Here is a 19,222-nt window from a genome sequence, read left to right as displayed (position 1 = left end):
CTAAGATGATGTAAACATTGTTAGTACACTAATCATATGATTTGGAGTTGTCAGCAACCAGATTTATGAGTGTGCTACCTATGCTCCAGAAGTTACTTTCAGTAACAATACCTTCTCTACACCGTGGAAGTTTAGCCTTTGCAGAAGTAAACCAAGTCAATGGCTGTTCCACTGTAAATGGTAACAGGTAGCTTACTGAATTCAGCTTGCATTGGAGTATTCCATGGCAGTGAGCAGTCTACATGCAAAATCTATACAGTTCCAAACCGCCCAGAGTAGTTATGTACACAACCTTACCACAGAATGCATTGAATAGAAAGTAATGCATTCAACTCAATGGAGTGTACAGTTCAATTCTGCTGATAACTACTATGTGCTAACATGATGTAAACATTGTTAGCACACTAACCATACGATTAAGAGTTGTCTGTAACCAATTTTATGAGTGTGCTACCTATGCTCCAGAAGTTACTTTCAGTAACATTACCTTCTCTACACAGCGGAACTTTAGCCTTTGCAGAAGTAAACCAAGTCAATGGCTGTCCCACTGTAAATGGTAACAGGTAGCTTACTGAATTCAGCTTGCATTGGAGTATTCCATGGCCGTGAGCACTCTATATGCAATACCTATACAGTTCCAAACCACCCAGAGTAGTTATGTACACAACCTTACCTCAGAATGCATTGAAGAGAAAGTAATGCATTGAACTCAAAGGAGTGTACAGTTGTATTTAGCTGATAACTACTATGTGCTAAGATGATGTAAACATTGTTAGTACACTAATCATATGATTTAGAGTTGTCTGCAACCAATTTTATCAGTGTGCTACCTATGCTCCAGAAATTACTGTCAGTAACATTACCTTCGCTACACAGTGGAACTTTAGCCTTTGCAGAAGTAAACCAAGTCAATGGCTGTTCCACTGTAAATGGTAACAGGTAGGTTACTGAATTCAGCTTGCATTGGAGTATTCCATGGCAGTGAGCACTCTACATGCAAAATCTATACAGTTCCAAACCACCCAGAGAAATTATGTACACAACGTTACCACAGAATGCATTGAATAGAAAGTAATGCAATCAACTCAATGGTGTACAGTTCAATTCTGGTGATAGCTACTATGTGCTAACATGATGTATTACATTGTTAGTACACTAACCATATGATTTAGAGTTGTCTGCAACCAATTTTATCAGTGCGCTACCTATGCTCCAGAAGTTACTTTCAGTAACATTACCTTCTCTACACAGTGGAACTTTAGCCTTTGCAGAAGTAAACCAAGTCAATGGCTGTTCCACTGTAAATGGTAACAGGTAGGTTACTGAATTTAGCTTGCATTGGAGTATTCCATGGACTGAGCACTCTATATGCAAAATCTATACAGTTCCAAATCACCCAGAGTAGTTATGTACACAACCTTACCTCAGAATGCATTGTATAGAAAGAAATGCATTCAACTCAATGGTGTACAGTTCTATTTAGTTGATAACTTCTATGTGCTAACATGATGTAAACAATGTTAGCACACTAACCATATGATTTAGAGTTGTCTGCAACCAATTTTATGAGTGTGCTACCTATGCTCCAGAATTTAGTTTCAGTAACATTACCTTCTCTACACAGTGGAACTTTAGCCTTTGCAGAAGTAAACCAAGTCAATGGCTGTTCCACTGTAAATGGTAACAGGTAGCTTACTGAATTCAGCTTGCATTGGAGTATTCCATGGCACTGAGCACTCTACATGCAATATCTATACAGTTCCAAATCACCCAGAGTAGTTATGTACCCTACCTTACACAGAATGCATTGAATAGAAAGTGATGCTTTCAACTCAATGGAGTGTACAGTTCAATTTTGCTGATAACTACTATGTGCTATCATGATTTAAACATTGTTAGCACACTACCCATATGATTTAGAGTTGTCTGCAACCAATGTTATCAGTGTGCTACCGATACTCCAGAAGTTACTTTCATTAACATTACCTTCTCTACACAGTGGAACTTTAGCCTTTGCAGAAGTAAACCAAGTCAATGGCTGTTCCACTGTAAATGGTAACAGGTAGGTTACTGAATTCAGCTTGCATTGGAGTATTCCATGGCAGTGAGCACTCTACATGCAAAATCTATACAGTTCCAAACCACCCAGAGTAGTTATGTACACAACCTTACCACAGAATGCATTGAATAGAATGTAATGCATTCAACTCAATGGAGTGTACAGTTCAATTCTGTTGATAACTACTATGTGCTAAGATGATGTAAACATTGTTAGTACACTAATCATATGATTTAGAGTTGTCTGCAACCAATTTTATCAGTGTGCTACCTATGCTCCAGAAGTTACTTTCAATAACATTACCTTCGCTACACAGTGGAACTTTAGCCTTTGCAGAAGTAAACCAAGTCAATGGCTGTTCCACTGTAAATGGTAACAGGTAGGTTACTGAATTCAGCTTGCATTGGAGTATTCCATGGCACTGAGCACTCTACATGCAATACCTATACAGTTCCAAACCCCCCAGAGTAGTTATGTACACAACCTTACCTCAGAATGCATTGAAGAGAAAGTAATGCATTGAACTCAAAGGAGTGTACAGTTGTATTTAGCTGATAACTACTATGTGCTAAGATGATGTAAACATTGTTAGTACACTAATCATATGATTTGGAGTTGTCAGCAACCAGATTTATGAGTGTGCTACCTATGCTGCAGAAGTTACTTTCAGTAACAATACCTTCTCTACACCGTGGAAGTTTAGCCTTTGCAGAAGTAAACCAAGTCAATGGCTGTTCCACTGTAAATGGTAACAGGTAGCTTACTGAATTCAGCTTGCATTGGAGTATTCCATGGCAGTGAGCAGTCTACATGCAAAATCTATACAGTTCCAAACCGCCCAGAGTAGTTATGTACACAACCTTATCACAGAATGCATTGAATAGAAAGTAATGCATTCAACTCAATGGAGTGTACAGTTCAATTCTGCTGATAACTACTATGTGCTAACATGATGTAAACATTGTTAGCACAATAACCATACGATTTAGAGTTGTCTGTAACCAATTTTATGAGTGTGCTACCTATGCTCCAGAAGTTACTTTCAGTAACATTACCTTCTCTACACAGCGGAACTTTAGCCTTTGCAGAAGTAAACCAAGTCAATGGCTGTCCCACTGTAAATGGTAACAGGTAGCTTACTGAATTCAGCTTGCATTGGAGTATTCCATGGCCGTGAGCACTCTACATGCAATACCTATACAGTTCCAAACCACCCAGAGTAGTTATGTACACAACCTTACCTCAGAATGCATTGAAGAGAAAGTAATGCATTGAACTCAACGGAGTGTACAGTTGTATTTAGCTGATAACTACTATGTGCTAAGATGATGTAAACATTGTTAGTACACTAATCATATGATTTAGAGTTGTCTGCAACCAATTTTATCAGTGTGCTACCTATGCTCCAGAAGTTACTGTCAGTAACATTACCTTCGCTACACAGTGGAACTTTAGCCTTTGCAGAAGTAAACCAAGTCAATGGCTGTTCCACTGTAAATGGTAACAGGTAGGTTACTGAATTCAGATTGCATTGGAGTATTCCATGGCACTGAGCACTCTACATGCAAAATCTATACAGTTCCAAACCACCCAGAGAAATTATGTACACAACGTTACCACAGAATGCATTGAATAGAAAGTAATGCAATCAACTCAATGGTGTACAGTTCAATTCTGGTGATAGCTACTATGTGCTAACATGATGTATAACATTGTTAGTACACTAACCATATGATTTAGTGTTGTCTGCAACCAATTTTATCAGTGCGCTACCTATGCTCCAGAAGTTACTTTCAGTAACATTACCTTCTCTACACAGTGGAACTTTAGCCTTTGCAGAAGTAAACCAAGTCAATGGCTGTTCCACTGTAAATGGTAACAGGTAGGTTACTGAATTTAGCTTGCATTGGAGTATTCCATGGACTGAGCACTCTACATGCAAAATCTATACAGTTCCAAACCACCCAGAGTAGTTATGTACACAACCTTACCTCAGAATGCATTGTATAGAAAGTAATGCATTCAACTCAATGCAGTGTACAGTTCTATTTAGCTGATAACTACTATGTGCTAACATGATGTAAACAATGTAAGCACACTAACCATATGATTTAGAGTTGTCTGCAACCAATTTTATGAGTGTGCTACCTATGCTCCAGAATTTACTTTCAGTAACATTACCTTCTCTACACAGTGGAACTTTAGCCTTTGCAGAATTAAACCAAGTCAATGGCTGTTCCACTGTAAATGGTAACAGGTAGGTTACTGAATTCAGCTTGCATTGGAGTATTCCATGGACTGAGCAGTCTACATGCAAAATCTATATAGTTCCAAACCACCCAGAGTAGTTATGTACACAACCTTACCTCAGAATGCATTGAAGAGAAAGTAATGCATTGAACTCAACGGAGTGTACAGTTGTATTTAGCTGATAACTACTATGTGCTAAGATGATGTAAACATTGTTAGTACACTAATCATATGATTTAGAGTTGTCTGCAACCAATTTTATCAGTGTGCTACCTATGCTCCAGAAGTTACTTTCAGTAACATTACCTTCTCTACACAGTGGAACTTTAGCCTTTGCAGAAGTAAACCAAGTCAATGGCTGTCCCACTGTAAATGGTAACAGGTAGCTTACTGAATTCAGCTTGTATTGGAGTATTCCATGGCCGTGAGCACTCTACATGCAATACCTATACAGTTCCAAACCACCCAGAGTAGTTATGTACACAACCTTACCTCAGAATGCATTGAAGAGAAAGTAATGCATTGAACTCAAAGGAGTGTACAGTTGTATTTAGCTGATAACTACTATGTGCTAAGATGATGTAAACATTGTTAGTACACTAATCATATGATTTGGAGTTGTCAGCAACCAGATTTATGAGTGTGCTACCTATGCTCCAGAAGTTACTTTCAGTAACAATACCTTCTCTACACCGTGGAAGTTTAGCCTTTGCAGAAGTAAACCAAGTCAATGGCTGTTCCACTGTAAATGGTAACAGGTAGCTTACTGAATTCAGCTTGCATTGGAGTATTCCATGGCAGTGAGCAGTCTACATGCAAAATCTATACAGTTCCAAACCGCCCAGAGTAGTTATGTACACAACCTTATCACAGAATGCATTGAATAGAAAGTAATGCATTCAACTCAATGGAGTGTATAGTTCAATTCTGCTGATAACTACTATGTGCTAACATGATGTAAACATTGTTAGCACACTAACCATACGATTTAGAGTTGTCTGTAACCAATTTTATGAGTGTGCTACCTATGCTCCAGAAGTTACTTTCAGTAACATTACCTTCTCTACACAGCGGAACTTTAGCCTTTGCAGAAGTAAACCAAGTCAATGGCTGTCCCACTGTAAATGGTAACAGGTAGCTTACTGAATTCAGCTTGCATTGGAGTATTCCATGGCCGTGAGCACTCTACATGCAATACCTATACAGTTCCAAACCACCCAGAGTAGTTATGTACACAACCTTACCTCAGAATGCATTGAAGAGAAAGTAATGCATTGAACTCAACGGAGTGTACAGTTGTATTTAGCTGATAACTACTATGTGCTAAGATGATGTAAACATTGTTAGTACACTAATCATATGATTTAGAGTTGTCTGCAACCAATTTTATCAGTGTGCTACCTATGCTCCAGAAGTTACTGTCAGTAACATTACCTTCGCTACACAGTGGAACTTTAGCCTTTGCAGAAGTAAACCAAGTCAATGGCTGTTCCACTGTAAATGGTAACAGGTAGCTTACTGAATTCAACTTGCATTGGAGTATTCCATGGCAGTGAGCAGTCTACATGCAAAATCTATACAGTTCCAAACCGCCCAGAGTAGTTATGTACACAACCTTACCACAGAATGCATTGAATAGAAAGTAATGCAATCAACTCAATGGAGTGTACAGTTCTATTCTGGTGATAGCTACTATGTGCTAACATGATGTAAACATTGTTAGCACACTAACCATACGATTTAGAGTTGTCTGCAACCAATTTTATGAGTGTGCTACCTATGCTCCAGAAGTTACTTTCAGTAACATTACCTTCTCTACACAGTGGAACTTTAGCCTTTGCAGAAGTAAACCAAGTCAATGGCTGTCCCACTGTAAATGGTAACAGGTAGCTTACTGAATTCAGCTTGTATTGGAGTATTCCATGGCCGTGAGCACTCTACATGCAATACCTATACAGTTCCAAACCACCCAGAGTAGTTATGTACACAACCTTACCTCAGAATGCATTGAAGAGAAAGTAATGCATTGAACTCAAAGGAGTGTACAGTTGTATTTAGCTGATAACTACTATGTGCTAAGATGATGTAAACATTGTTAGTACACTAATCATATGATTTGGAGTTGTCAGCAACCAGATTTATGAGTGTGCTACCTATGCTCCAGAAGTTACTTTCAGTAACAATACCTTCTCTACACCGTGGAAGTTTAGCCTTTGCAGAAGTAAACCAAGTCAATGGCTGTTCCACTGTAAATGGTAACAGGTAGCTTACTGAATTCAGCTTGCATTGGAGTATTCCATGGCAGTGAGCAGTCTACATGCAAAATCTATACAGTTCCAAACCGCCCAGAGTAGTTATGTACACAACCTTATCACAGAATGCATTGAATAGAAAGTAATGCATTCAACTCAATGGAGTGTATAGTTCAATTCTGCTGATAACTACTATGTGCTAACATGATGTAAACATTGTTAGCACACTAACCATACGATTTAGAGTTGTCTGTAACCAATTTTATGAGTGTGCTACCTATGCTCCAGAAGTTACTTTCAGTAACATTACCTTCTCTACACAGCGGAACTTTAGCCTTTGCAGAAGTAAACCAAGTCAATGGCTGTCCCACTGTAAATGGTAACAGGTAGCTTACTGAATTCAGCTTGCATTGGAGTATTCCATGGCCGTGAGCACTCTACATGCAATACCTATACAGTTCCAAACCACCCAGAGTAGTTATGTACACAACCTTACCTCAGAATGCATTGAAGAGAAAGTAATGCATTGAACTCAACGGAGTGTACAGTTGTATTTAGCTGATAACTACTATGTGCTAAGATGATGTAAACATTGTTAGTACACTAATCATATGATTTAGAGTTGTCTGCAACCAATTTTATCAGTGTGCTACCTATGCTCCAGAAGTTACTGTCAGTAACATTACCTTCGCTACACAGTGGAACTTTAGCCTTTGCAGAAGTAAACCAAGTCAATGGCTGTTCCACTGTAAATGGTAACAGGTAGCTTACTGAATTCAACTTGCATTGGAGTATTCCATGGCAGTGAGCAGTCTACATGCAAAATCTATACAGTTCCAAACCGCCCAGAGTAGTTATGTACACAACCTTACCACAGAATGCATTGAATAGAAAGTAATGCAATCAACTCAATGGAGTGTACAGTTCTATTCTGGTGATAGCTACTATGTGCTAACATGATGTAAACATTGTTAGCACACTAACCATACGATTTAGAGTTGTCTGCAACCAATTTTATGAGTGTGCTACCTATGCTCCAGAAGTTACTTTCAGTAACATTACCTTCTCTACACAGTGGAACTTTAGCCTTTGCAGAAGTAAACCAAGTCAATGGCTGTCCCACTGTAAATGGTAACAGGTAGCTTACTGAATTCAGCTTGTATTGGAGTATTCCATGGCCGTGAGCACTCTACATGCAATACCTATACAGTTCCAAACCACCCAGAGTAGTTATGTACACAACCTTACCTCAGAATGCATTGAAGAGAAAGTAATGCATTGAACTCAAAGGAGTGTACAGTTGTATTTAGCTGATAACTACTATGTGCTAAGATGATGTAAACATTGTTAGTACACTAATCATATGATTTGGAGTTGTCAGCAACCAGATTTATGAGTGTGCTACCTATGCTCCAGAAGTTACTTTCAGTAACAATACCTTCTCTACACCGTGGAAGTTTAGCCTTTGCAGAAGTAAACCAAGTCAATGGCTGTTCCACTGTAAATGGTAACAGGTAGCTTACTGAATTCAGCTTGCATTGGAGTATTCCATGGCAGTGAGCAGTCTACATGCAAAATCTATACAGTTCCAAACCGCCCAGAGTAGTTATGTACACAACCTTATCACAGAATGCATTGAATAGAAAGTAATGCATTCAACTCAATGGAGTGTACAGTTCAATTCTGCTGATAACTACTATGTGCTAACATGATGTAAACATTGTTAGCACACTAACCATACGATTTAGAGTTGTCTGTAACCAATTTTATGAGTGTGCTACCTATGCTCCAGAAGTTACTTTCAGTAACATTACCTTCTCTACACAGCGGAACTTTAGCCTTTGCAGAAGTAAACCAAGTCAATGGCTGTCCCACTGTAAATGGTAACAGGTAGCTTACTGAATTCAGCTTGCATTGGAGTATTCCATGGCCGTGAGCACTCTACATGCAATACCTATACAGTTCCAAACCACCCAGAGTAGTTATGTACACAACCTTACCTCAGAATGCATTGAAGAGAAAGTAATGCATTGAACTCAACGGAGTGTACAGTTGTATTTAGCTGATAACTACTATGTGCTAAGATGATGTAAACATTGTTAGTACACTAACCATATGATTTAGAGTTGTCTGCAACCAATTTTATCAGTGCGCTACCTATGCTCCAGAAGTTACTTTCAGTAACATTACCTTCTCTACACAGTGGAACTTTAGCCTTTGCAGAAGTAAACCAAGTCAATGGCTGTTCCACTGTAAATGGTAACAGGTAGGTTACTGAATTTAGCTTGCATTGGAGTATTCCATGGACTGAGCACTCTACATGCAAAATCTATACAGTTCCAAACCACCCAGAGTAGTTATGTACACAACCTTACCTCAGAATGCATTGTATAGAAAGTAATGCATTCAACTCAATGGAGTGTACAGTTCTATTTAGCTGATAACTACTATGTGCTAACATGATGTAAACAATGTAAGCACACTAACCATATGATTTAGATTTGTCTGCAACCAATTTTATGAGTGTGCTACCTATGCTCCAGAATTTACTTTCAGTAACATTACCTTCTCTACACAGTGGAACTTTAGCCTTTGCAGAATTAAACCAAGTCAATGGCTGTTCCACTGTAAATGGTAACAGGTAGGTTACTGAATTCAGCTTGCATTGGAGTATTCCATGGACTGAGCAGTCTACATGCAAAATCTATATAGTTCCAAACCACCCAGAGTAGTTATGTACACAACCTTACCTCAGAATGCATTGAAGAGAAAGTAATGCATTGAACTCAACGGAGTGTACAGTTGTATTTAGCTGATAACTACTATGTGCTAAGATGATGTAAACATTGTTAGTACACTAATCATATGATTTAGAGTTGTCTGCAACCAATTTTATCTGTGTGCTACCTATGCTCCAGAAGTTACTGTCAGTAACATTACCTTCGCTACACAGTGGAACTTTAGCCTTTGCAGAAGTAAACCAAGTCAATGGCTGTTCCCCTGTAAATGGTAACAGGTAGCTTACTGAATTCAACTTGCATTGGAGTATTCCATGGCAGTGAGCAGTCTACATGCAAAATCTATACAGTTCCAAACCGCCCAGAGTAGTTATGTACACAACCTTACCACAGAATGCATTGAATAGAAAGTAATGCAATCAACTCAATGGAGTGTACAGTTCTATTCTGGTGATAGCTACTATGTGCTAACATGATGTAAACATTGTTAGCACACTAACCATACGATTTAGAGTTGTCTGCAACCAATTTTATGAGTGTGCTACCTATGCTGCAGAAGTTACTTTCAGTAACATTACCTTCTCTACACAGTGGAACTTTAGCCTTTGCAAAAGTAAACCAAGTCAATGGCTGTCCCACTGTAAATGGTAACAGGTAGCTTACTGAATTCAGCTTGCATTGGAGTATTCCATGGCCGTGAGCACTCTACATGCAATACCTATACAGTTCCAAACCACCCAGAGTAGTTATGTACACAACCTTACCTCAGAATGCATTGAAGAGAAAGTAATGCATTGAACTCAAAGGAGTGTACAGTTGTATTTAGCTGATAACTACTATGTGCTAAGATGATGTAAACATTGTTAGTACACTAATCATATGATTTGGAGTTGTCAGCAACCAGATTTATGAGTGTGCTACCTATGCTCCAGAAGTTACTTTCAGTAACAATACCTTCTCTACACCGTGGAAGTTTAGCCTTTGCAGAAGTAAACCAAGTCAATGGCTGTTCCACTGTAAATGGTAACAGGTAGCTTACTGAATTCAGCTTGCATTGGAGTATTCCATGGCAGTGAGCAGTCTACATGCAAAATCTATACAGTTCCAAACCGCCCAGAGTAGTTATGTACACAACCTTATCACAGAATGCATTGAATAGAAAGTAATGCATTCAACTCAATGGAGTGTACAGTTCAATTCTGCTGATAACTACTATGTGCTAACATGATGTAAACATTGTTAGCACAATAACCATACGATTTAGAGTTGTCTGTAACCAATTTTATGAGTGTGCTACCTATGCTCCAGAAGTTACTTTCAGTAACATTACCTTCTCTACACAGCGGAACTTTAGCCTTTGCAGAAGTAAACCAAGTCAATGGCTGTCCCACTGTAAATGGTAACAGGTAGCTTACTGAATTCAGCTTGCATTGGAGTATTCCATGGCCGTGAGCACTCTACATGCAATACCTATACAGTTCCAAACCACCCAGAGTAGTTATGTACACAACCTTACCTCAGAATGCATTGAAGAGAAAGTAATGCATTGAACTCAACGGAGTGTACAGTTGTATTTAGCTGATAACTACTATGTGCTAAGATGATGTAAACATTGTTAGTACACTAATCATATGATTTAGAGTTGTCTGCAACCAATTTTATCAGTGTGCTACCTATGCTCCAGAAGTTACTGTCAGTAACATTACCTTCGCTACACAGTGGAACTTTAGCCTTTGCAGAAGTAAACCAAGTCAATGGCTGTTCCACTGTAAATGGTAACAGGTAGGTTACTGAATTCAGATTGCATTGGAGTATTCCATGGCACTGAGCACTCTACATGCAAAATCTATACAGTTCCAAACCACCCAGAGAAATTATGTACACAACGTTACCACAGAATGCATTGAATAGAAAGTAATGCAATCAACTCAATGGTGTACAGTTCAATTCTGGTGATAGCTACTATGTGCTAACATGATGTATAACATTGTTAGTACACTAACCATATGATTTAGAGTTGTCTGCAACCAATTTTATCAGTGCGCTACCTATGCTCCAGAAGTTACTTTCAGTAACATTACCTTCTCTACACAGTGGAATTTTAGCCTTTGCAGAAGTAAACCAAGTCAATGGCTGTTCCACTGTAAATGGTAACAGGTAGGTTACTGAATTTAGCTTGCATTGGAGTATTCCATGGACTGAGCACTCTACATGCAAAATCTATACAGTTCCAAACCACCCAGAGTAGTTATGTACACAACCTTACCTCAGAATGCATTGTATAGAAAGTAATGCATTCAACTCAATGCAGTGTACAGTTCTATTTAGCTGATAACTACTATGTGCTAACATGATGTAAACAATGTAAGCACACTAACCATATGATTTAGAGTTGTCTGCAACCAATTTTATGAGTGTGCTACCTATGCTCCAGAATTTACTTTCAGTAACATTACCTTCTCTACACAGTGGAACTTTAGCCTTTGCAGAATTAAACCAAGTCAATGGCTGTTCCACTGTAAATGGTAACAGGTAGGTTACTGAATTCAGCTTGCATTGGAGTATTCCATGGACTGAGCAGTCTACATGCAAAATCTATATAGTTCCAAACCACCCAGAGTAGTTATGTACACAACCTTACCTCAGAATGCATTGAAGAGAAAGTAATGCATTGAACTCAACGGAGTGTACAGTTGTATTTAGCTGATAACTACTATGTGCTAAGATGATGTAAACATTGTTAGTACACTAATCATATGATTTAGAGTTGTCTGCAACCAATTTTATCAGTGTGCTACCTATGCTCCAGAAGTTACTGTCAGTAACATTACCTTCGCTACACAGTGGAACTTTAGCCTTTGCAGAAGTAAACCAAGTCAATGGCTGTTCCACTGTAAATGGTAACAGGTAGCTTACTGAATTCAACTTGCATTGGAGTATTCCATGGCAGTGAGCAGTCTACATGCAAAATCTATACAGTTCCAAACCGCCCAGAGTAGTTATGTACACAACCTTACCACAGAATGCATTGAATAGAAAGTAATGCAATCAACTCAATGGAGTGTACAGTTCTATTCTGGTGATAGCTACTATGTGCTAACATGATGTAAACATTGTTAGCACACTAACCATACGATTTAGATTTGTCTGCAACCAATTTTATGAGTGTGCTACCTATGCTCCAGAAGTTACTTTCAGTAACATTACCTTCTCTACACAGTGGAACTTTAGCCTTTGCAGAAGTAAACCAAGTCAATGGCTGTCCCACTGTAAATGGTAACAGGTAGCTTACTGAATTCAGCTTGTATTGGAGTATTCCATGGCCGTGAGCACTCTACATGCAATACCTATACAGTTCCAAACCACCCAGAGTAGTTATGTACACAACCTTACCTCAGAATGCATTGAAGAGAAAGTAATGCATTGAACTCAAAGGAGTGTACAGTTGTATTTAGCTGATAACGACTATGTGCTAAGATGATGTAAACATTGTTAGTACACTAATCATATGATTTGGAGTTGTCAGCAACCAGATTTATGAGTGTGCTACCTATGCTCCAGAAGTTACTTTCAGTAACAATACCTTCTCTACACCGTGGAAGTTTAGCCTTTGCAGAAGTAAACCAAGTCAATGGCTGTTCCACTGTAAATGGTAACAGGTAGCTTACTGAATTCAGCTTGCATTGGAGTATTCCATGGCAGTGAGCAGTCTACATGCAAAATCTATACAGTTCCAAACCGCCCAGAGTAGTTATGTACACAACCTTATCACAGAATGCATTGAATAGAAAGTAATGCATTCAACTCAATGGAGTGTATAGTTCAATTCTGCTGATAACTACTATGTGCTAACATGATGTAAACATTGTTAGCACACTAACCATACGATTTAGAGTTGTCTGTAACCAATTTTATGAGTGTGCTACCTATGCTCCAGAAGTTACTTTCAGTAACATTACCTTCTCTACACAGCGGAACTTTAGCCTTTGCAGAAGTAAACCAAGTCAATGGCTGTCCCACTGTAAATGGTAACAGGTAGCTTACTGAATTCAGCTTGCATTGGAGTATTCCATGGCCGTGAGCACTCTACATGCAATACCTATACAGTTCCAAACCACCCAGAGTAGTAATGTACACAACCTTACCTCAGAATGCATTGAAGAGAAAGTAATGCATTGAACTCAACGGAGTGTACAGTTGTATTTAGCTGATAACTACTATGTGCTAAGATGATGTAAACATTGTTAGTACACTAATCATATGATTTAGAGTTGTCTGCAACCAATTTTATCAGTGTGCTACCTATGCTCCAGAAGTTACTGTCAGTAACATTACCTTCGCTACACAGTGGAACTTTAGCCTTTGCAGAAGTAAACCAAGTCAATGGCTGTTCCACTGTAAATGGTAACAGGTAGCTTACTGAATTCAACTTGCATTGGAGTATTCCATGGCAGTGAGCAGTCTACATGCAAAATCTATACAGTTCCAAACCGCCCAGAGTAGTTATGTACACAACCTTACCACAGAATGCATTGAATAGAAAGTAATGCAATCAACTCAATGGAGTGTACAGTTCTATTCTGGTGATAGCTACTATGTGCTAACATGATGTAAACATTGTTAGCACACTAACCATACGATTTAGAGTTGTCTGCAACCAATTTTATGAGTGTGCTACCTATGCTCCAGAAGTTACTTTCAGTAACATTACCTTCTCTACACAGTGGAACTTTAGCCTTTGCAGAAGTAAACCAAGTCAATGGCTGTCCCACTGTAAATGGTAACAGGTAGCTTACTGAATTCAGCTTGTATTGGAGTATTCCATGGCCGTGAGCACTCTACATGCAATACCTATACAGTTCCAAACCACCCAGAGTAGTTATGTACACAACCTTACCTCAGAATGCATTGAAGAGAAAGTAATGCATTGAACTCAAAGGAGTGTACAGTTGTATTTAGCTGATAACTACTATGTGCTAAGATGATGTAAACATTGTTAGTACACTAATCATATGATTTGGAGTTGTCAGCAACCAGATTTATGAGTGTGCTACCTATGCTCCAGAAGTTACTTTCAGTAACAATACCTTCTCTACACCGTGGAAGTTTAGCCTTTGCAGAAGTAAACCAAGTCAATGGCTGTTCCACTGTAAATGGTAACAGGTAGCTTACTGAATTCAGCTTGCATTGGAGTATTCCATGGCAGTGAGCAGTCTACATGCAAAATCTATACAGTTCCAAACCGCCCAGAGTAGTTATGTACACAACCTTATCACAGAATGCATTGAATAGAAAGTAATGCATTCAACTCAATGGAGTGTACAGTTCAATTCTGCTGATAACTACTATGTGCTAACATGATGTAAACATTGTTAGCACAATAACCATACGATTTAGAGTTGTCTGTAACCAATTTTATGAGTGTGCTACCTATGCTCCAGAAGTTACTTTCAGTAACATTACCTTCTCTACACAGCGGAACTTTAGCCTTTGCAGAAGTAAACCAAGTCAATGGCTGTCCCACTGTAAATGGTAACAGGTAGCTTACTGAATTCAGCTTGCATTGGAGTATTCCATGGCCGTGAGCACTCTACATGCAATACCTATACAGTTCCAAACCACCCAGAGTAGTTATGTACACAACCTTACCTCAGAATGCATTGAAGAGAAAGTAATGCATTGAACTCAACGGAGTGTACAGTTGTATTTAGCTGATAACTACTATGTGCTAAGATGATGTAAACATTGTTAGTACACTAATCATATGATTTAGAGTTGTCTGCAACCAGTTTTATCAGTGTGCTACCTATGCTCCAGAAGTTACTGTCAGTAACATTACCTTCGCTACACAGTGGAACTTTAGCCTTTGCAGAAGTAAACCAAGTCAATGGCTGTTCCACTGTAAATGGTAACAGGTAGGTTACTGAATTCAGATTGCATTGGAGTATTCCATGGCACTGAGCACTCTACATGCAAAATCTATACAGTTCCAAACCACCCAGAGAAATTATGTACACAACGTTACCACAGAATGCATTGAATAGAAAGTAATGCAATCAACTCAATGGAGTGTACAGTTCAATTCTGGTGATAGCTACTATGTGCTAACATGATGTATAACATTGTTAGTACACTAACCATATGATTTAGAGTTGTCTGCAACCAATTTTATCAGTGCGCTACCTATGCTCCAGAAGTTACTTTCAGTAACATTACCTTCTCTACACAGTGGAACTTTAGCCTTTGCAGAAGTAAACCAAGTCAATGGCTGTTCCACTGTAAATGGTAACAGGTAGGTTACTGAATTTAGCTTGCATTGGAGTATTCCATGGACTGAGCACTCTACATGCAAAATCTATACAGTTCCAAACCACCCAGAGTAGTTATGTACACAACCTTACCTCAGAATGCATTGTATAGAAAGTAATGCATTCAACTCAATGGAGTGTACAGTTCTATTTAGCTGATAACTACTATGTGCTAACATGATGTAAACAATGTAAGCACACTAACCATATGATTTAGATTTGTCTGCAACCAATTTTATGAGTGTGCTACCTATGCTCCAGAATTTACTTTCAGTAACATTACCTTCTCTACACAGTGGAACTTTAGCCTTTGCAGAATTAAACCAAGTCAATGGCTGTTCCACTGTAAATGGTAACAGGTAGGTTACTGAATTCAGCTTGCATTGGAGTATTCCATGGACTGAGCAGTCTACATGCAAAATCTATATAGTTCCAAACCACCCAGAGTAGTTATGTACACAACCTTACCTCAGAATGCATTGAAGAGAAAGTAATGCATTGAACTCAACGGAGTGTACAGTTGTATTTAGCTGATAACTACTATGTGCTAAGATGATGTAAACATTGTTAGTACACTAAACATATGATTTAGAGTTGTCTGCAACCAATTTTATCTGTGTGCTACCTATGCTCCAGAAGTTACTGTCAGTAACATTACCTTCGCTACACAGTGGAACTTTAGCCTTTGCAGAAGTAAACCAAGTCAATGGCTGTTCCCCTGTAAATGGTAACAGGTAGCTTACTGAATTCAACTTGCATTGGAGTATTCCATGGCAGTGAGCAGTCTACATGCAAAATCTATACAGTTCCAAACCGCCCAGAGTAGTTATGTACACAACCTTACCACAGAATGCATTGAATAGAAAGTAATGCAATCAACTCAATGGAGTGTACAGTTCTATTCTGGTGATAGCTACTATGTGCTAACATGATGTAAACATTGTTAGCACACTAACCATACGATTTAGAGTTGTCTGCAACCAATTTTATGAGTGTGCTACCTATGCTGCAGAAGTTACTTTCAGTAACATTACCTTCTCTACACAGTGGAACTTTAGCCTTTGCAAAAGTAAACCAAGTCAATGGCTGTCCCACTGTAAATGGTAACAGGTAGCTTACTGAATTCAGCTTGCATTGGAGTATTCCATGGCCGTGAGCACTCTACATGCAATACCTATACAGTTCCAAACCACCCAGAGTAGTTATGTACACAACCTTACCTCAGAATGCATTGAAGAGAAAGTAATGCATTGAACTCAAAGGAGTGTACAGTTGTATTTAGCTGATAACTACTATGTGCTAAGATGATGTAAACATTGTTAGTACACTAATCATATGATTTGGAGTTGTCAGCAACCAGATTTATGAGTGTGCTACCTATGCTCCAGAAGTTACTTTCAGTAACAATACCTTCTCTACACCGTGGAAGTTTAGCCTTTGCAGAAGTAAACCAAGTCAATGGCTGTTCCACTGTAAATGGTAACAGGTAGCTTACTGAATTCAGCTTGCATTGGAGTATTCCATGGCAGTGAGCAGTCTACATGCAAAATCTATACAGTTCCAAACCGCCCAGAGTAGTTATGTACACAACCTTATCACAGAATGCATTGAATAGAAAGTAATGCATTCAACTCAATGGAGTGTACAGTTCAATTCTGCTGATAACTACTATGTGCTAACATGATGTAAACATTGTTAGCACAATAACCATACGATTTAGAGTTGTCTGTAACCAATTTTATGAGTGTGCTACCTATGCTCCAGAAGTTACTTTCAGTAACATTACCTTCTCTACACAGCGGAACTTTAGCCTTTGCAGAAGTAAACCAAGTCAATGGCTGTCCCACTGTAAATGGTAACAGGTAGCTTACTGAATTCAGCTTGCATTGGAGTATTCCATGGCCGTGAGCACTCTACATGCAATACCTATACAGTTCCAAACCACCCAGAGTAGTTATGTACACAACCTTACCTCAGAATGCATTGAAGAGAAAGTAATGCATTGAACTCAACGGAGTGTACAGTTGTATTTAGCTGATAACTACTATGTGCTAAGATGATGTAAACATTGTTAGTACACTAATCATATGATTTAGAGTTGTCTGCAACCAATTTTATCATTGTGCTACCTATGCTCCAGAAGTTACTGTCAGTAACATTACCTTCGCTACACAGTGGAACTTTAGCCTTTGCAGAAGTAAACCAAGTCAATGGCTGTTCCACTGTAAATGGTAACAGGTAGGTTACTGAATTCAGATTGCATTGGAGTATTCCATGGCACTGAGCACTCTACATGCAAAATCTATACAGTTCCAAACCACCCAGAGAAATTATGTACACAACGTTACCACAGAATGCATTGAATAGAAAGTAATGCAATCAACTCAATGGTGTACAGTTCAATTCTGGTGATAGCTACTATGTGCTAACATGATGTATAACATTGTTAGTACACTAACCATATGATTTAGAGTTGTCTGCAACCAATTTTATCAGTGCGCTACCTATGCTCCAGAAGTTACTTTCAGTAACATTACCTTCTCTACACAGTGGAACTTTAGCCTTTGCAGAAGTAAACCAAGTCAATGGCTGTTCCACTGTAAATGGTAACAGGTAGGTTACTGAATTTAGCTTGCATTGGAGTATTCCATGGACTGAGCACTCTACATGCAAAATCTATACAGTTCCAAACCACCCAGAGTAGTTATGTACACAACCTTACCTCAGAATGCATTGTATAGAAAGTAATGCATTCAACTCAATGCAGTGTACAGTTCTATTTAGCTGATAACTACTATGTGCTAACATGATGTAAACAATGTAAGCACACTAACCATATGATTTAGAGTTGTCTGCAACCAATTTTATGAGTGTGCTACCTATGCTCCAGAATTTACTTTCAGTAACATTACCTTCTCTACACAGTGGAACTTTAGCCTTTGCAGAATTAAACCAAGTCAATGGCTGTTCCACTGTAAATGGTAACAGGTAGGTTACTGAATTCAGCTTGCATTGGAGTATTCCATGGACTGAGCAGTCTACATGCAAAATCTATATAGTTCCAAACCACCCAGAGTAGTTATGTACACAACCTTACCTCAGAATGCATTGAAGAGAAAGTAATGCATTGAACTCAACGGAGTGTACAGTTGTATTTAGCTGATAACTACTATGTGCTAAGATGATGTAAACATTGTTAGTACACTAATCATATGATTTAGAGTTGTCTGCAACCAATTTTATCAGTGTGCTACCTATGCTCCGGAAGTTACTGTCAGTAACATTACCTTCGCTACACAGTGGAACTTTAGCCTTTGCAGAAGTAAACCAAGTCAATGGCTGTTCCACTGTAAATGGTAACAGGTAGCTTACTGAATTCAACTTGCATTGGAGTATTCCATGGCAGTGAGCAGTCTACATGCAAAATCTATACAGTTCCAAACCGCCCAGAGTAGTTATGTACACAACCTTACCACAGAATGCATTGAATAGAAAGTAATGCAATCAACTCAATGGAGTGTACAGTTCTATTCTGGTGATAGCTACTATGTGCTAACATGATGTAAACATTGTTAGCACACTAACCATACGATTTAGAGTTGTCTGCAACCAATT

This window comes from Hypanus sabinus, chromosome 8 (assembly GCF_030144855.1).
Source record: "Hypanus sabinus isolate sHypSab1 chromosome 8, sHypSab1.hap1, whole genome shotgun sequence".
NCBI classification, from domain to species: domain Eukaryota; kingdom Metazoa; phylum Chordata; class Chondrichthyes; order Myliobatiformes; family Dasyatidae; genus Hypanus; species Hypanus sabinus.
Note: the sequence above shows the minus strand (reverse complement) of the source record.